We start from the raw sequence: 21148 nt of genomic DNA on the forward strand, positions 1-21148 counted from the left end.
TATGTCCTTAAAACAAATCAACTCAAGAGTTTAGGAAGCAGTTGAGAATTATTTGGATGCATTAATTTGTAGTAGCCTACCAATGATTTTTGAAAGGGAAAACTATGATTATATGGTCAGGAATTGCGACATTTGTAATAGACCATAAAAACTCATATTTAACAATGAAAGAGGGAACAAGTGAATAATAAATATTATACGTGGTTCAATAACAACCATAACATCATAGACAAAAAAGAAAATGAGAAAGAGGTGAGGTCTACATTGTCAAAGATGAAAAAGAAAAGTTACATTTTTATTGCAACATGAATGAGCATGTAAGGACAAATACTCCGAAGATGTAAGAAATTAACGGCAATGGTAAATGCAGTGCTCCATCTCCTTGGATCTTTAAGATTAAAACCAAGTTCATATCTACAATCTAACAAAAAGTGCATATATAGTTAGTATAACTTGAACTCAATGCTAAATCAAGGATGTAAGAAATTAATTACCTCTTCGCTACTTGAGTCAACAATTGAAACATGGATACTAAGTTTATCTTCTCCTATGAAATCTTCCACATCTTTTTTAATCGCACTGGCTGAATCTACAAGTTCACCGTTGTTAATACAAGTTAAATAAATGGACTTTAAATTGTGTATATTTGTTATGCAGAAGGAATATGTATAAGCTCGCTATAGTATTATAGTTTTTATTCCTCAAGCTTGGGAAAAGTTTCCCTATCAACTTGCCATTTTGAAAGGTTGACCACTCGCAAAGTCAAAGTCTTAAGACTTTGATAGATGTCCTCACTTGCGTCCCACTTGTTCTCGATGAAATTAGAGATCATAAACTCCAGAATTTCAAGCTTAGGCAATGCCATGATTGCTGACAACAAAGCAGGTCTCACGGGAAAACTATACAACTGTAACTCTTTCAAGCTGGTAGGGAAGTGATATTCATTGGAAGGTGGGATTAACTCGGAGTCATAAACGTCACTCTTGTAATATCTTGCAATAAGTAATTCAAGTTTATTAAGGACATGAAACTTGGGAAACCAATCGCCGTGTGTAGGAGGATCTCTCTGTTCCTGGATGATGCAATCAAAGTGCTGAAGATTTGAGAACTTCTCTAGAGTATTACTTGTGCCTTAAGAATATGAGATAAGAATTGTGGATAAAGTTGCCAAGTCTTCTGACTTTGAGTTCTCAGCTTCGATAATATTGTTCGCATTCTTTTCAAAGAAAGAACTCATGTCAATTCTTACATGTTTCAGCTTTGACAGTTCCAATATTTCGGGCAGTAGTACAATTATGTTGCCATGATCCATTTTGATAAATAGAGTTTCTAGATTCTGGAAGTTCACCCATGAAAGTGGGATAGCTTTTACTTCAGTCTGAATCTTTAAGAACCTCAAATGCAATAGCGAGCCTATTTCTTTCATTAAAGAATCTCCTAGAAAAGTGTTACCCAGTTGCAACACTCTAACAAGTCTCATGTGTCTTGTGTTGACATATATAGATGGATTTATCAAGAAAACCACTCATTTTCAAAGATACGAGATGCTTACTACCCGCTGAAGACTTATTATAACTGAACAATCACTTCTTTTGTGGAGTTGGCCGTTGTCAGTATGAATGGTTAGACGATTGTGTAGGAAATCCAAAGCATGAAATCGTTCAACTGAATTGATTAACCTGAAAAACTCTTCCTTTTTAGCTTTTCCTGAACAAAAATCGTGCACATCATCTTGCACATAACAAACCTTGGAGGGGAAATGATCAACCATTATCAGGCTACCAGAAATTAAAGCATCCAGGTAACTTTAAGTTGCTTCCTCGAAACTACTCTTGGATTGGATATCATCATCCACCAACCCTTCGGCCATCCACAACTGCATCAAGTTAGAGATGGAGTTTATTTTCTCTTTCGATATCTTCCAAAGTAAGGAAACAACGGCTTCAGGTGGAATGGTAAATGGTCATAACTTAATTGCATAACCTTCATCATCTGCAAATTGTTGTTTGCAGAAATAATGGAATCCAGATTATGTTGAATCTTAAGCTGCAAATTCCTTTCCTTTTTCTTTCATTCCCTTCCTCTATCAATTACTCTAGCAATCAAAACAAGAGCCAAAGGAAACCCTTGACATTTCTCAACTATTTGGTATCTAACTTCTGACAGTTCAACGGTGCAGCTTCGTTGATCAGTACATCATTTAACTTGCAGACATACCTTACTACTTTGACTAGTTAAGATACTTCTATTTCCTCTCTTAACCCTTGGGAAACATGCTATTAACATAACCCCTGTTGCAATATCCCACATATTATCCAAGACGATGAGGTACCTTTTATAGTATAGTGGTCCTCGTAGCTTTTCAGCAAGGTCGGCCTCACTTTCTTTTTTCCCAAGATAGTAACTTGCTGAAGAATCCCTTGCAATGCCTTTGACTTGTTATACTTTTGGGAAACAGTGCACCAAGCACGAACATTGAAATGACTAGCAACTAAGTTATTTCCATACACTTCTTGGCCAGAGTAGTTTTTACCGAGTCCTGGCATTCTGACAATCGAAATGACATCAAGCTTGGATTCATGTTCATCACGAAGTTGGTCAATGATCCAGGCTTCTTGGTGAGATGTGCTACCTTACAGTGTACTATAGTACCAGGTCGAAGGTAGACTAGAATGCAGTAAAAGAAATTTAAAGAACAGTAAAGGCAAGTAGTTTTTATGTAGAAATCTCCTTGCTCAAGGGAGTAAAATCATGACCTGCACTCACAGGATTTCCAACTGTTTTCTCTAATGTCAAACAACAAGTGAATAGAGACTTCAAATACACCACACGAGATTAAACTCTTAATCTCACTACAAGTAATAACTCTATTACTTTACTGAGCCAAATCAATGTCTCCATTGCCCACTATATTAACTAACTCTAATTAATATAGACTTCACTTACAAGCCGCAAAATCAACTCTTACGTGTTCTTGTATTTGGTACACAAAGCAAAGACTTGATGCGTTTCTTTATAGATGATAAACAAATCTTACAATATTAGCACATTACAAGCATATAAACAACAACACTTATAAGATGTCCTTGATAGCTCTATCAGGTCCCTTGATGTATGTGTGTTAAAGCTTGAGTTCTTCAAAGACAAAATATCACACTTTTGAATGAATGATCTTTGTTGTTTATTATGTTGAATATATCAATCAACCAAGGATGTATTATCCGTTGAACAAACAACCTCGTCCATTATCATTGGAGGAGTACACTGTCCTTCTCACCTAACCACTAACATGATAGCTTTACATGTTCACCATTCAGACTTGGACCAGGGTGTTCTACCTTTGACTAGGTCCAGCCTTTGTGAGAATCATCAAAACACTAAAATACTACACTTCCTCTTGCTCATGACCTACTATTACCTTAATAAAAGATGATGAGGTTGACTCAATTGGCTTATCAGAAGACTTTGCATCAAGGGGGTCATCCCGATTCTTATCATCCAGGTGTAAATTGGTAACATCTTTCACGATAAGCTTGATCTTATCAGTGACACTCAAAAGTGAGAAAATGACATGCGAGAGAGATTTATCTATGAAAAAATGGAACTAATGACATGTTGTACCTTATATGCAACATCTAAGCACGTACCTACCAATCTTTAACTACTCCACTAGTGTCATCCAATGTTTTTCTGAATTTCCCGAAAGATGATCTTAGGAATTTGAGGCTTTCTTTCACCATACCAATTTTTTTTTTATCAGAGAAACTGTATAGACATTGGAAATGAGCAAATCATATATACGTCTGAGTAGAAGATTCATGAAGAGGAAACCATCATCCATAGGAAAGCAAAGTTGAGTTGACTTTGGGGCTTTCAAAAAAATTTGTCTGGTATCTCCCTGCAATTGTTCAATTTCTAGCAAGAAGTCTGGAGCTAAAAAGTCCATTTCATTGATATTATTCTCCGAGCTCACCATAATAGATATCTTCCTTGTAAGTACTCTAACATGTGCCAACATATCGTTCAATTTCTAACTATGGATAAAATGTTTTGGTATATCGGTGAGAAATATCAATAGGAACTCCATCATGATAGCTACTACACCTATCGTGCGTCCTTGGATAAGAATCAGATAATTTTGAAGAATCCTTGGAGATGCTTTTTGTATTTCCTTAACAAACTCGTCTAGTTCAGTTGACCTTGGTTCTTTCATGAGCTTAGAAGTACAAATGTATAGAACCTCCAACTCAAGAGGGATTGTGTCGATGATTAAAGAAGTGATGTTGGAAGAGAATTGCGAGACGTTAAATTAACCATAACGAAAAATAACATCATGAACATCTCGTTTATACTCTCCAGTCCAAAGATCAAAACCAAACTGTACAACTCTATGAGTAGTGAATTGGAGTCAAGGATAGAGATATTCAGTACTTATTTTGTTAGCCGTGCAGTCTCACATGGAAGCAACAGTCAGAGTAGTAAGATATATTAAAGGGACTACATGTCTTGGGTTGTTCATGTAAAGCAAAAAATGTTCAGACTTGGTAGCATTCTGTGATTCTAACTAGAGAGCTTGTGTGGAGTCTAGGAAATTAGTAACATGCTATGTCGTAAAGTTTGGAAATGCAATGATCTCTTGGAAATAAAAAACAAAGTATTGTGTCAAAAAGTTCTGTAGAGGAAGAGTTCAGAAGTATGGCTACCACATGAGCTGAGATAATATGGCTTAAAGGACTGTTCAAGGAGCTAGGAATAGAAGTAAAGTTGCCTGTAAAACTGTTTTGTGATAGCAAAGATTCCATACAGATAACTGCACATCCTATTTTTCATGAGAGAACAGAGCACTTTAATATAGATTGTCACTTAGTAAGGGAAATTTCTTTGGAAGGGCTTATTCAGACACATATAGGAACCAAAGAACGGTACATTGATCTACTTACCAAAGGGTTGTGCAAGCCTCAACATGAAGCACTGATTGACAAGCTTGGAATGAAAAATGTCTTTTTTAGCTCTCATTTTGAGGGGGATTGTTGAGGACATGTAACTAATTAATTATACATGGCAATCGAAGTTGTTAGTTATTTAGAGTAGAAGTTTTTAGAAGACATTGGTAGGTAGAATAATTGATAGCTATATAAATGTATTGTTCATTGTAAGTTGCATATGAATGAAAATAGTCTCTTTCAGTTCTCCCAGTTTCACTCATATAATTCTTCAAACACTCCGATTAATGGAGTCTCTTAACAATTTTCTTAGACGGTCATTCTATGAATGAAAATTATGTACCAAAGTGTTGTGAACATGGATATCCTAGAGGCTAGACAAGCTGTTGGGCCCGAGGCTAAACCATTTGGAGGCCCAAGAATAAGACAACCCCACATATATTTGTTTGGGATCAAGGTTGAGTAGAGATAGAAATGTTATCACTACGGTTTTGGGAATTTAGGCATATTGTGAAAGAAATTGTCATATCCTATCATCTCTTTCTACAGTCTAAGCTTCTTATCTCCATTTTTATCTCTGACTTTAGTGACTTGTTATTTCGGTATTTTGCATTGTAATTCAATAGTTGGAAGTGTTGTCTTTGTAATTTGGCTATTAGTGATTCTATAATACTTGAGTATTTCAGTTGAGAATTCTGGTTTGCTATATTGGTGCTTTCATCCATCACACTCCAACAATGGCTATGTTTCTACCTAGATTTAGTGGCAATGACAACTACGACCCAAAGAACTGGATTTTTCGGGCAGAGTTGTACTTCACATACCTTGGATTCTTCAAGGAGTGGCTACCTCTACCTTTGTTCTACCTTGATGGTGAATCTCTTTCCTGGTTCGATTGGTAGTTTCGCAACAAGCTATTTTTTTATCGGAACTATTTCAAGGGTACATTTACTCAGTGATTTCAACAACAAACAAACATAGATGTGTTGGGGAGTCTAGATAATTCCTCAGAGGTTCATTCTGACTACATTAATTCTTCCCATGTGGTTTCACAATCAGTTGTGGAGTCTCCCTTTTGTGCTCCCAGTCATTTTCTAAAGTCCTCTACAATTGCATCATCCTACGATGCTAGAAGCTCAAAGGCGGGCCATGTGTTCGATAAATTACCTGTGAAGTATCAATATGTAGAGTCTGGGGAATAGATTTCTAAAGACAATATTAATGTTGAACCTATTGAAGACATAGATACACCACAAATTGAGAATATAAATTCAGTAGAAGAGAAATTGGTAAATGAACCTTCTTCCATCACCGAAGGTCAAGTGATCGACAAAATTCCACACACAACAGTAAGTTCCAACATTCATGATATGAAAGTTAATATCCATGGTTTTGAACACTCTGTATCTACAGTAACTAAGGTGTACAACGTTAGCTTGTGGGAGGAAAAGTCACATTATAATATGGTGTTATTAGAAAATTTTCCTCCACTGAATACATTTAGTTTTCTGTTTGCTTTTGCTTATCAAGGAACTGTGATGTCAAATGTGAGTTCGCTACTTGGTGAAATCGATTATTCATTTGTTGTTGCCTTATGGATTCACACAATTCCTTGTTGGCATAATTCTCCCAAAGAATATCGTGGCAGTAACCAAAATATAGAGACGCTTTGCCTTGACTTGCGCTTACCCAAATGCAATTGGGTTGATACTGAGTAGGAGTGCACTCTTCCAATTTTTTTTGTTCTCTGATATATGTTCTTACAAGAACTTCGACATTCTGGTTTTTACTCTTGGAGGTGCCACTTGGTTGACTCCAATAATGAGGCCACAGACAATTTCTCTAAGGGTATTACCACACTCTACCTATGTTGTTATTGATAAATTTTCTTCGGAGAATGGGATTTTCATTCCGACGAATGACATGCATTCTGTTAAAGTACCTCTTAACATTGAACATGGAAGACCTACTGGTGGGTGTGATCAACTTAGTTTGAGTCCATTTCCCTTTGATCATGGCGTTAAATTTGTTACTGTACCCATTTGTTTAACTGCAATGGATCTTTGTGTATGGTATTCGAGAATACGTTTCACATTCATGGTTTGAAGGATTACACAGTTAACGTGGAGGCACTATAATTACAGGGTTGTTCTATCAGGGTTTGCTTAATTTCTTATTCAAACTCTATGACTAGAGTGTGGGATCCCAAACAATCTTCATGTGTGAATTCCTCCATTTTGCAATCTGATTTGGCACTAGCAGTTTCTCTTTCTCCAAATTTTGCTCATTGTTATATTGTTGAAAGAGGTCTTTTGATAAGTCCACAAATTGGACTAATTTAGGGCTTTATTTTGATAGAAATAGTATCCTCAAATGCTTATTTTGTCTCAATATATGATGAAAACTCTTAAGTTTTAGATATTTGAAGTTTTGGTGGAAGCATGGACATGTAGGCGCAAAAAAGAACAAAAAGGCTAAAAAGAACGAATAAGCTGAAGCCTGTGTATCGCCAAGCACAGTTAGCGACTCGCCGAAGGGACGCACTCCGCCCTTTGTTCCAGCACGCGAAGCCTTGAAGGAGAAGGATAAAAAAGGCGATGAAAGGAGTAGTCGGTGCTTCGCTAAATAGTTCTGCAAAGCAGTACTATACCGCCCAATGACACAGAGCATGACGATGCTGATGGCTAGTGCAAGACGGCGACGACCTACACCTAAGGGTGAATCGTCGAGTTAATCGGTGATTCCAACTAACCTCTCCGAAAGATCCGCTAGCACTATTTTCTGAAGTCTATAAATACTAAACTTATTATTAATTTTTAAAGTGTCGAACATTAATTTTAATTTTCAGAATAGAATAATACTTTTTGGATATTTTCTCTTAAGTTTGGAGAGGGTTTTGGGAGACTTGAAGAAAGAATGATTTCATCTTCTCCAAGTTGGAAATGGATCTTCTCCATTCTTTCTCCTTTGCTTAAATCAAGGTTTAATTTCTTATACCCATTTGATTTTAGTATCATTTTAGGTGTATTTTTTCATTTCTTGATGTGTGGCTAAAAAACCCCATTCTTGGGGTGTGATTTAGCAAATATGTGTTGATATTGTTGTTGGGTCTTACTTGTTGATAGGATATATGTATTTTAATGGTGATTTCACCTAGTGGTTGTGGTTTAATTTAATGGGTTTGTAGTTCCAAATACAAAGCCACCCATGTGTTTTTGGCTTGCCCGAGAGGGAGGTCGTGAAACCAAGACCGCTAGACTGATGTCCTAAGGAGTGGGTCGATATAAGGTTCTGCCCGAGAGGGTGCCCTAGTCCCGTATCCTAACACTTAGCTCGAGAGAGTGAGTGGGGTAAGGCGTAGGCTGGCCTTTATGCGGCAAATGAGTGTCCGAGAGGAATGCATTTGAAATGGGGTAACTTGCCCGAGAGGGAACTTATTTCCATCTAAAGCTTAGCCTAGTCACTATTATCTTGCAACTTTCCTATCGAAGGCATGTACCCAATGATTTATCTCAACTTGTATTGCGGTCACATCCCAAGAACTCTTCCCCATACTTGATTTTCTTGTTATTTTCACTGTTTATACTACTTGTGATTAAACCCCCAAATCGATATTTGACACTTTTGTGTCACCCCCTTTTGATTCATTATATTTTTAATCGTTAATATCTTTAGCTACGACTAGTTAGAACTAAATTTTATATTTTTATTAATTCTCAAAACCACTCCCTTGGGACACGACCCCAACCTTTAGTTGGGTTACTATATTATTGACGATTGTAGACACTCGTACCATAGGTTAGTGTCATTGGTCACGATAAGCATCAAAATGGTGCCGCTGCCGTGGAGTGGTGTTATTTGGGAATTCGTAGTTAAATAATTTTTTTTGATTCTTTCTAGTCTTAGTGTTACTAATCTAAATTGTAGTTTTGTTTTTCTAGTTTGAATATCAAAGCAGGGAACGAAGGATGGAAAACCATTATGGATACCACACAGATCATTCCGTTTTGAAACTATTAAACCCAGAGACAATCTCCTTACGTTTAAACAGGAAGGGGATGAGACTATTCAGGAAATGTGGCTGAAGTTTCAAGCGGTGCTGCAACCATGACCATCTCACGGGATGACATACAAGGGGGTACTGGAGTGCTTCTACAGGGTCTAGGACCCGAGAATAGAGATATAGCCGATCAAATTTTCGAGGGCGGTATTCTACACCAGCCCTATGAAGTTGTAGCAAAACTCCTTGATGGCATGGTAGAAGCCAACAAAGAAGCCAAAAAGAAGTAGGAGTGGGATGCATTAGCTACCCAGTTGAATGCTCTATCTACCAGAGTAACATAATTGGAGGTACAAGCCATGGGGAAAGAAAAGCACTCCTCCCTTCGAGAATGTAGACATGGGAAGAAGCAGAGACATATACAGGATGATGAAGCCCTATCACTCATTCAACAAAAGATTGAGGCACATGAGAAGATGTTGAATGAGATGAAGGAAAACATCGAAATGCTAAACGAAGCGTCAGCCTCTCACTCCATGACAATTCAACTACAGGATGCTCAAATCACCCATTTATTGATGGGTCACTATACTCCGTTCATTGAAGATTCACCTAATTACACCATGGGTGATTTCGAGGATGAAGAGTAGTCTTTGACTTGCGTCGTGCCGTGACGTTAACTCAGGCGCTGTTTGGGAGGTAACTCAAAACCCCATATTATCTTATATTGGCATACTAGTAAAATAATAGTGTCTTAGTTTTATAGATTGAAGTGTAATAGGTGCCAAAGAGGTGCATAATGGCGAGCAGCAGACCCGGTTGGTGAGTCGCCGATGAAGTCGGTGATCAAATCTATTCCGCCATTTGACTCAAGATATCTTCAAAATCTGGAGTCTGTAAAACTCAGCGAGCTAAGGACAGTTTTGGCGAATTGCCCACCTGATCGGCGACCCCAATGGTTACCGTCGTTTGAACATCCACAGTTGCTGAGAAGTTCTGTAAAAATCGGCGAAGTAAAAATTTGTTTGGCGAAGCGTCGAATCACTCAGAAGTCAAAGCGCTGTCACCATATGGGAACGAACTAGATAAGCTGCACGCCAACGCACAAAAATGTAGTTGATTAATTACTCGAGAGTGTGAGTTGAAGATAGACGCATTGGAATGCTAAGAAAAGTTGTACAGAGCTTGATGAATCACTCGGCAATGCACCAAACATCCCCAACATACCTTCTGCTTTACGCGACATCTGTTGAAGGACTCCAACTCAAAACAGTTGCCTAACCAGGATTATTCTCTAGCTCTATCTCTGTCTTTCTTTAATTTGACCTCTGGATTATTATTATATACATTTGGGTTGTCTGTTTAAAATGGCGTTATATATTATTTTCGCGATTGTTTAAGCTTATGGCTTCTTCCTGATTTTAATTGACTGCAAAACGATTTTGAATCTTCCAAAAAATAATAATTATTTTTTGAAAAGTTTCTCCACCGCTTGTGTTGAAAGTGGCTGTTCTCGTACAAATTTAAGTATCGATTTTGATCAATACCGATGACTTGAATAGTGCTCTCAATTGAACGGACATGAACGTGCGGCTGCGACGAGACCAAATGAAGTTGCATAGACAATATGTGAACTCTTTGCATCTCATTGTGATTAGCCATTTATCAAATTGATTTTCTATTGTGATGATCATTGCACACTAGCGAAAGTGTATAGTCTTGTTTGGCTTTAGTGTCGATGCCATGTGTGATGAGCTTAATTTGAACCTTGCATAAATAAACCTAGAATTTGCCCTGTTAGTCTGATTGATTTAGTAAGGCGTGCTTTTGAAATGATCTTAGGCAACTTTAAAGAGTGTGAGCCAATTTGACATATACCTCTTTTGTGACCTACCCGTGAGCGTGTGAAACTCTTTTGAACACCCTTTGAGCCTTACCTTTCTTTGGAAGAAACTTGATGAAAAATAGACATTTCTTAACCCATCACCCATAATCGTCATGAAGTTGTGGTTAGTTTGAATAGCCAACTTAAGCCAAAAGCCTAAGTTGGGGGTGTGGTGAAAAGAGAAGGCAAATCAAGAAGTGCACGGAAGTCCCTCTTACCCATGATTTTGATAAAAATGGAACCCCTCCATATAAAAAAGAGGAAAAGAAAAGACAGCAAAAGAATGAAAAGGAAAGTTGTGGAATAAAGTACAAAAGAAATGGGGTCTCCTATCAATTCATGGGAAGCGAATAATAGGATGACTCATGAGCACTAAAGAAAATGATGAAGGAAAATGGAAGGAAGTGTTGTGAGCACCACATTCATGAGGATCTTTAGTCACTAAGCCTAAATGACCATACCTTTGCACTCAGCCCCATTACAAGCCTTAGAAAGACCTTTTTGATCTTGAGCAAGCCGAACCGAAGGTTGATTGGAAAATAAGGGCAAACCTATGAGTGAAAACATGCATTGTGTTCCTCTTTTTGAGTGTGAGCATTGCATTTGATTCCTGATCTTAAATTAATTTACCCATGTGCATGAATATGAAATCATTCTTTGTGTGAGGGCATTCAGATACTGTTGTTGAGCTTGAACTTGCATTAGTAGCAAGTATCGTGAGCATGAGAAATCTTTGGTAATGGTGTGTCACAACTTGAAACTTTGAGTACACAGCTGATCTTTGCATAAGTAATTTGAGTCTTGTTGTGTATGTTCATGATTTAGTTTTGTGTAGCACTATTTGAGACACCTTGTTGAACGGTTGAAGTTGAGTTTGCTTGAGAACAAGCAAAAGTTTAAGTTGGGGGTATTGATGAGTTCACTTATTGGACTCATTTAGAGCTTTATTTTGATAGAAATAGTGTCCTCAAATGCTTATTTTGTCTCAATATCTGATGAGTTTCAGGTATTTGAAGTTTTGGTGGAAGCATGGACACTTAGGTGCAAAAAGGAACAGAAAGGCTAAAAAGAACAAAGAAGCTGAAGCCTATGTATCGCCAAGCACACTTGGCGACTTGTCGAAGGGATGCACTCCGCCCTTTGTTCCAGTACGCGAAGCCCTGAAGGAGAAAGATAAAAAAGGCGATGGAAGGAGCAGTCGGCGCTTCGTCGAATAGTTCTGCAAAGCAGTACTATACCGCCCAATGACACAGAGCACGACGACACTGAAGTCTAGTGCAAGATGGCGACGAACTACACCAAAAGGCGAATCGCTGAGTTAATCGGTGATTTCGACTAACCTCACCGAAAGATCCGTCAACACTATTTTCTGTAGTCTATAAATACTGAACTTGTTATTAATTTTTAAAGAGTCGAACATTAATTTTAATTTCCAGAATAGAATAGTACTTTTTGGATATTTTCTCTTAAGTTTGGATAGGGTTTTGGGAGACTTGAAGAAAGAAGGATTTCATCTTCCCCAAGTTAGAAGTGGGTCTTCTCCATTATTTTTCCTTTGCTTAAATCAAGGTTTAATTTCTTATACCCATTTAATTTTAGTATCATTTTAGGTGTATTTTTGTTATTTCTTGATGTGTGGCTAAAAACCCCATTCTTGGGGTGTGATTTAGCAAATATGTGTTGATATTGTTGTTGGGTCTTGCTTGCTGATAGGATATATGTATTTTAATGGTGATTTCACCTAGTGGTTGTGGTTTAATTTAATGGGTTTGTAGTTGCAAATACAAAACCATCCATGTGTTTTCGGCTTGCCCGAAAGGGAAGTCGCGAAACCAAGACCGCTAGACTAATGGCCTAAGGAGTGGAGGTTATGCCCGAAAGGGTGAGCCCTAGTCCCATATCTTAACACTCAGGTCGAGAGAGTGAGTGGGGTAAGGCGTAGGCTGGCCTTCATGCGGCAAATGGGTGTCCAAGAGGAACGCATTTGAAACAGGGCAAGTTGCCCGAGAGGGAACTTATTTCCATCTAAAGCTTAGCCTAGTCACTATTATCTTGCAAATTTCCTATCGAAGGCATGTACCCAACGATTTATCTCAACTTGTATTGCGGTCACACCCCAAGAACTCTTCCCCATACTTGATTTTCTTGTTATTTTCGCTGTTTATACTACTTGTGATTAAACCCCCAAATCTATATTTGACACTTTTGGGTCACCCACTTTTGATTTATTATGTTTTTAATCGTTAATATCTTTAGCTAAGACTAGTTAGAACTAAATTTTATTTTCTATTAATTTTCAAAACCACTCCCTTGGGACACGACCCCAACCTTTAGTTGGGTTACTATATTATTGACGATCATAGACACTTGTACCGTAGATTAGTGTCGTTGGTCACGATAAGCATCATCTTTCCTTCTACCTGACAACTTGGAGAAGAAATATTCTTGTTTCCCTGTTGGCATGGCATGCTGAAAATAAGGCCCAATGTGGTGACATGCCTACTTTAGAGACGTGTTTGCTCGAGGTTAATATTTTCGCAAGTCTTGGTATGCTCCTGCTTTGGTAGGATAACTATGGCCTTGTCTTTGTTGCCAAATATCTTTGTAGTTTTTGGTCAGCTAGCATTATGCTAATCTTGCCTTACTTCCATCGTTGCAAATCTGAAAAACGGGATACTAAGATCATATTCATTCATTTTCAAATGTGTATGACCAACTTCTTATCTGGTTCACTCGGTGGCAATGATGATTACTTCTTGGCTTTTGGAGCTACCAAACCTCTTGTCTCTAGAGTGGCATTCCTCGTTTCAACTCAGCTAATTTTCTTGGTGGGTTTAGGAGAGAGAATATATGCTACATATTCCATTAAAGTTGTTTTCGTGCTAACCATTAGAGTGGGCATTTTTTTATATTGGAGAAGACAATGACATGCCAACAAGAAATTCAACGGATGCGAAAATACTTATCTCTTTGGTTGATGTTTGGATGGATGGAACGTACTCTTTATTTATTCCTTGGTACACTACTCTTCTCTCTTTCCATGAGGAAACACTATGTTGTTCATCTTATATTCCTAAGATACATAGAATAAAACTTTAAAGAACTTGGTAAGAAACAACAACGTTTAAAGAGTATTTTCAAACTAGAAAATTAAACATAGAAGAGAAAATAGAATCAGAAACAGATTAGAAACAATATAAAAATATTTTTGTCAAAGAAAGAAAATCGAGCCCACTGAATGCACAGTGTCTCTCTTAAGGAAATTATTTTCCTCAAGTACCATAGGTTAATGGAATATATCCTCCCAGGATAGAATGATATTACCCAACGGTGTATCGGTACCTAAAACCATAGTATCAGTGAACCACTCAACGGCAGTAAAGTACACTTAGAATACTAGATTTAGTAGTAGTAGAAGAAGTCCAGAAAAATCCGTTCATTTAAAATGAGAGGAAATCTCTCAATTTATAGAAAACAAAAGGTAGAGTGAAAAGGATTTTATTATGCCTTACCGAAAAGGTCACAACTTTTCAAAAAAGTCACAACTCTTCATAAAAGTCGCAACTTTTCATAAAAGTCACAACTCTTCATAAAAGTCGCAACTCTTCATTTTCCATTCACACCTTTTAAAACCCAACAATCCCCCGTATGAATGGGGAATGACTCCAAGACAAAGAAACGAGCAAATATGTGTACTTTACAAGCAAGAATCAATTGCATCTGGATAAGTAGGTTTCCCATTGAACGTTCTGTAGTGAATGATTAATATTTCAAGGACACTTCATCCAATTCTAAGTGTCAACGATCGCTAGTTAGTATATAACCTAACTAAATGAGTTGGGGTCGAATCCCACAGGGAGTGGTACGTATTTGAGAATCAATCGAAAAGTATGAATATGATCAAATCAGTCATAGGAATAAACATTATCAAATAAAAACATAACTCAAATTAAGGGGTGACACGTAAGTCAAATAACATGGGTGTTTTGGTTTCAATTATCAACTACACAACAAATAATACGAAAATGAAAATAATGAGACGGGTTCTTGGGATGTGATTCGATTATAGGCTAATGTAGATCAATAGGTAATTACAACTATTAGGAAATAACTAAATATTAGTGAATAAGCTAGACCATAGAGGAGGTAAACTTTCTCTCAAACAATTTACCCCAAATGAAGTCAATTTCTCTTGAACATCGACAAGCATGCAAAATAAGAACAACCTACGCCTTAGTCCATTCACTCTCTCAAGCTGAATGTGTAGAAAAGGGTTTAGGATTCACTCCCTCGAGCTGAAGCCATGACAACCCAATACTCACAGACCATCAATTAATAATCTTGGTTTTAAAACCTCTCTTTCGAGCAAGCCAAAAACACTAAGTTAGAACTGCATTTGCAATTACAATTCTTTAAATTAAACAACAATTACTGATTGAAATCACTTCTAAACAACATTTAGACTAACAATTAGCAACACCCATAAACTAAATCAGCCCATAATCACATAATAACACCCCAAGAATTGGGTTTTTAACTAGACATCATAAAAAGATAAAAATCGTTACCAAATTGAGTTTCCATCAACTGGGTAAGATTAATTTCATCTTTACAAAGGTCCAAATTGAAGAATCTCAAAGACCCACTTCCAATTTCTCAAAAGTAAAAAAAAAATTCAATTCTTCAAAGCTAAGGAAAAACTTGTCTCAATATTCAGAGTTTTTAAAATATTCAGAAATATGATATTTGCTAATGATAAAAAGCTTCATTTTTTCTAAACTAAATGCTTAAAAACGTATTTATAGTCGCCAAAAATATGCTGCGAAGGACCATTCAGCACAGTAAGTCGAGCTCGCTGATCAGCTCGGCGATCCGCCCTTTAGTCAATGTCCTCACCTTTCTACATTGGCCTTCAGCTTCCTCAAGTTCTGTAACTTTAGGCGATCCAACACTGCATCGCAGATTCACTCGGCGATTCGCTGACTGCTCATTTCTCTCACCAACTTGATTTTCTCCTTCAGGGTTTGGCACACTGGGACTTTAGGCGGTCAAGAGGCTATTCGGGGACTCACCAAAGGGACATGGCGATCACCGGGATCTCATTTCTACGTTCTTTCAACTCGCTTTGTTTCTTTTTGAAAATTAATGTTCATGCTTTGTTCCTCAATCCATATACCTGGAAATCAAGGGTTTTTCATCAATTATTGGCTCAAAATAAGCATTTGAGGACACTAAATCATTGTAAATAAAGCCCTAAATGAGTCCAAATCTCGGACTCATCGACACCCCCAACTTAAATTTTTTTCTTGTCCTCAAGTAAAACTCAAGTTTAGTAGTTCAAAAAGGATTTCTCAAACAGTGCTACACAAGACTCAGTCATGAATGCAACAACAAGACTCAACTTACTCATGCAGGGTCAATTGTGCACTCAATGGTTCAAGTTGTAACTCACCATTACCAAAGATTCTTAAGTTCACAATACTTGCTTCAAATGCAAGTTCAAGCTCAACAAAGGTACTCAAATGCCCTCACACAAAGAATAATTCTATATTCACACACAATGGTTCAACAATTTGTAGTTCCAGAATTACATACTACTCCCACACTCACAAAAATGAACACATGCATGATTTCACCCATAGGTTTGCCCTTACTTTCCAATCAACACTTGTTACAGCTCACTCAAGATCAAAAAGATCTTTTCAAAGCTTGTAACGGGGTTGAGTGTAAAGGTATGGTCATTTAGGCTTAGTGGCTGCTATCCTCATGATATGTGGTATGAACAACACTTTCTTCCCTTATTTTTCATCATTCTCATTCATGCTCAAAATTCACCCCATTATTCACTTCCCATGGACTATTGGACACCCCATTTCTTGTGCACTTTCACAATTTTATTTCAAAACTTTTTCATTCTATTTCTTTTTTCTTTTTTATTTTGTATAAGGGGATTCCATCTTTTTCACAACCATAGGTCAAGTGGGCCTTCTTTGCACTTCTTGATTTACCTTCTCTTTTCACCACACCCCCAACTTAGGCTTTTGGCCTAAGTTGACTATTCAAACAAACCACATCTCATGAGGATTAAGGGTGAAGGGATAAAGAAAATTCACAATTGCATCAAGTTTCTTCCAAGAAAAGGGTAAGGCTCAAAGGATGTTCAAGCAAGGTTCAGACACTCACAAGGTTTGCCACAAAAGAGGTATAATGTCAAAATGTTTCACTCTTCAAAAAATTTCCCTAAGATCATTTCAAGAGCCTGCATTACTTAGTCAACTGAACCAACATGGCAAATTCTAGGTGTCATCACACATAGTTCACGGTAAGCCCATCACACAAGGCATTGGCACCAATATAAAACAAGACTTCACACTTTTGCTAGTGTGCAATGTTCATCACAAGAGACTCATTCGATAACCGGCTAGTCACAACGAGATGCAAAGAGTTTACATATTGTCTATGCAACTTCATTTGGCTTCATCGTAGCTGCACATTCATTTTTGTTCGATTGAGAGCTCTATTCAACTCATTGGTATTGATCATGATCGATACTCAAATTTTCACAAGAAAAACCACATTCAAACACAATCAAGAGGTGGCAAAATTTTTCAGAAGGGTCCAAAAATTAGTTGCAATAAAAAAAAAGAGCCACAAGCTCAAACATCCACAAAACAGTGCCAAAACACAATTTATAGCACAAAACTCAATATATAGACAAAAGTAATATTCACAAGATGTAGGTATGGAAATACCTCACCTCACCACTAACAAAAAGCTATTTGTCCTCAAATGTAATAGAGTACTAAAACATCAATAAAAGTGACAGAGAGGGAGGTAAAGAGAAGTCATGTCTATGCAGTCGCTCCATCTGTCGGGGCATCAGTGCTCGATGTGGCCTCAGCAGTACCAGCTCCAGTGGACTCAACCATGGTGGTGTCTCTCAAGGAGGTATGGCGGGCAGTCTCAAACATCGCACCCTCAAGATCGGCGAGGTCATCATACATGGCAACATCTCGCTCCTCAATCTGCTCATCATCAGTATCCGCCTCTATGCATCAGCTTCTATGTCTTCCATTTATGCATCTCCGGTGGTAGTCAGAGGAATCTCAGATATTGCTGGAGCATCCTCTATCTCGGCTGCCTCAAATAAAGAGGTGAAGTCTGTAGACTTGAGATAGTCTACATCATTTCTTACATCTGTCACCTCAGCTCTCAAAGTCGTCACCTCGGAAGACTCCCCCTCTGACTCTCATAAGTCGTGACTCTCGCAGTCAAATCATCAATAGAAGTACAGAGAGGGGGTCATTGTAGCAAGGATAGCACTCTCGATCATCCATGGTACTGCAACCTCCAATTGAGTAACCTACACATCTGCAGAATGGGCCAAGTGTCCCATCTTTAGGATCATAACCTGAGTCATCCTAGGGGGCTGAGATGCAGTACAAGCACCAGGAGTCTGAGAAGACGTCGAAATACTTGAAGGCCCGGAGGCCGGAGTAGGCAAAGATGCCTCTACAGGTATAGAGTCAACATCCACCTCTGGGGATGCATCTACCGGGGCTACTCTCCTCCTGTCTTTTTCCTCCTGAGTGTACTCAGCCTCTATACGCCTGATATCAGTGGAGGATGTAGGAGTAACCACAAAATCTCTTGTATCATCACGAGGAACTCCAGCACGCCGACACAACTATGTGATTAAGACTGGGAATGGAAGGGACATCTGGCACTGTTTGGCCATCATGGCCATTTCCTGCTCAATAATAAGTCCCAAGTTGAGCCGCCTCTTTGCTAAGATTGATCCTAAACAGGCTGCCTTTGCATGACGGAGCATGGATTCATTCTGCAAAGGCATGATGGAGCTGCTGATCAATTTGAACCAATACCGTGCAACTACATTCAAATCATTCTTCTTTATATGGACTCCCGCTTCAATCCACCTCGGGGTGGTATCTGAAATAAGTGGGGAAAGCCAACCCTTTAGGTCATTCGGGGACTGAGTTGTCACCAGACCCTTATAGTCATGCTCGAACCCTGTGGCTCTCTCAAGGGCAACGTTTATGAGATCGCTGCAACACCCGACTTCTTTACCTCAGACCATAACCGACTTCACTGGTCTGAAGGCACTGGCCTTCTTCTTCCCCTGAGGAACCAGATCACCGTAAGCAGAGTAGAACTCACGAACCCAGGTGGGGATATATATGGGTCTCGAGTCCTGGTGAAGATATGGAATCTGTGCCACTAGAGTATCTACCTTTTAGGCCCTCCGTGGATAGTATCTTCTCCTCTAAAATCATCCTCAACCTGTCGGCTTTTAATCTATTGAGTAGCCTAGGAGGAGGAATTTGTTGTACTGGTGGCACTGGGGCCACAGGTGGTGCCGGAGCTGGTACTGTAACTGTTTGAGAGAAGGCTACTAGAGCTCTCAATAAGTCAGGGGGAGACCTAGCATAGATCTCCGCTCGCCTAGACTGTAGTGGTTGGTTATTATCCGGCTCGGAGAACGTAGTTTGGGAGTCAAGGGACTCTCCCTCGCTGCCGGAGTTGTGCTTCTGAACCTCAATCATGGGCTTTTTGCCCTTTCCCTTGCCTCATTTTAGAGGCTTTATCATTCCCTTTATATGAGGATTTGCTCCCCCTTCATTAATCACTATACCCCATTCTCTTTTACGGGGCGACATATCGAGGTTAGTCCTAGCCATATCTGCAAAAACATTAAAAAGAGTTAGAATCATTTCATGAAAAAAGTTGCAGAAAAATAGCTGCAAACAGACTCGCCGAACCGGTCAGCGAGTCATCGAATCACTTTGGCGTGCCAAACCGAACTCGCCGAAAGGACTTCCGTAAAATTTCCTCAGACAAATGGTATGTTGGCGATGGTAGAGGCCTTTCAGCGAACCGCTGACAACATTCGGCGAGCAAGGACTAGCCCGCCGAAAATTACAGTGCCTTTTAGGGATTAAGGGGGCAGAAAGGGCGATCAAGAAAGACAATCGGCGAGTTGTCGAGTGCACTCGGCGAGTTGTCGAGTGCACTCGGCGAGTTGTCGAGTGCACTCGACGAACTCAGGCTTTTCGCCGAAAGTTACAGAACCCAAACTCAATTTTAGCATGAAATTAAAGGCGATCAAGAGGGATTCGGTGAACCACCAAATGGTTCGGCAATCTCGATCCAGCTCACCAAATTGCCCAACGTGCCTACTTTCTACCCCGACTTCCAAATTCAACCCCGTAGCCCCTGAAAACAAAATCAAAACATGCACTCAGTCAATTAAACCTAGACCCATAAGACCTATGCCACCGAAATACTCAGACTTCTCCTGGTTTGGCCAAAATTGGCCATTTGATGACTTACGCCCTTAGGAATAACGTCAAATGCTCCATCATCGGGAAAAATACGTCATTTAGCACAATTAAAGGTTACTCAGACTTCACCCGACTAGACCCAACATCATTTTATCACAACCCAATAATTTAGATCACTTTTAAGAACGAAAATTTTAGGAAATCAACGATTAATCATTTCAGACAAGACTACGAATTCAAAACAGGCAAATAAGCACACATTTATAGATCAGAGAGGCCCAACAAGCTTCACTAAGATAAGAACAATTGCAAATTAGTAAAAATCGCTAAATACAAGTTCAGGGTTCGTAAAACCAACCTTTAATGTCGAATAAATAAGTTGAAATGCTAGGGGGTAAAGATATTCGACTACAAACACAAGATTGACGACTAGGAAGCGGTAAAACCACAAAAATAATAGGAAAATAAAGTGCGGATGTGAGTTTGGAAAGTTGAAAAGTGAGGGAATCTGAAAGAATTTGAAAGTTGAAACCCTAGCCTTTAAAAACCGTCCAATTCTCGCCCATTCGGCGACATTAGTTTTACTCGCCGACCCACTCGACGACACGCCGAGTGGGTACTTACCTCGCTGAGTTTTACAGGACCTTCAGTTAATGTGGGGGTCCAAATGGCGGACAAAGTCATGGTCGCCGACCTGTTCGATGACACACTGATTTCCTCCTGGGCTCGCCGATTTTTTACAGACTCCAACTTTAGAAGTTCTTGAGTCCAATGGCGGTCCGAGTCGTGCTCACCAACCTACTCGGTGAGTCACCGACTAAGATTTTAGTTCGCCAATCACCAATTTTCAAGCACATTCCATACTTTAACCTGCACAATCAACACACGATTATTTCTAAAACAAAAATAAAGCAAATAAAACTTGGGTTACCTCCCAAGCAGTGCCTTAGTTAATGTCGTGGCAACCCCCCTTGTTGTCTCGGATTTAAATGAGACGAAATCTGACCCATCTGGGTCT

The 21148-nt window shown here is 38.8% G+C and overlaps 1 protein-coding gene and 1 pseudogene across 1 annotated transcript in view; both read right to left on the reverse strand.

Moving 5' to 3' along the window:
- LOC125828355 (1-acyl-sn-glycerol-3-phosphate acyltransferase 2) overlaps positions 1-21148 on the reverse strand; it is a 525228-nt gene that overhangs the window by 213150 nt on the left and 290930 nt on the right. The gene's annotated exons all lie outside the window — the stretch shown is intronic.
- Positions 695-6721, reverse strand: LOC125828402 (putative late blight resistance protein homolog R1B-17; annotated as a pseudogene).

The sequence above is a fragment of the Solanum verrucosum genome, unplaced genomic scaffold (genome assembly GCF_900185275.1).
Source record: "Solanum verrucosum unplaced genomic scaffold, falcon-dt-bn FXZP01000048.1, whole genome shotgun sequence".
Lineage (NCBI taxonomy): Eukaryota > Viridiplantae > Streptophyta > Magnoliopsida > Solanales > Solanaceae > Solanum > Solanum verrucosum.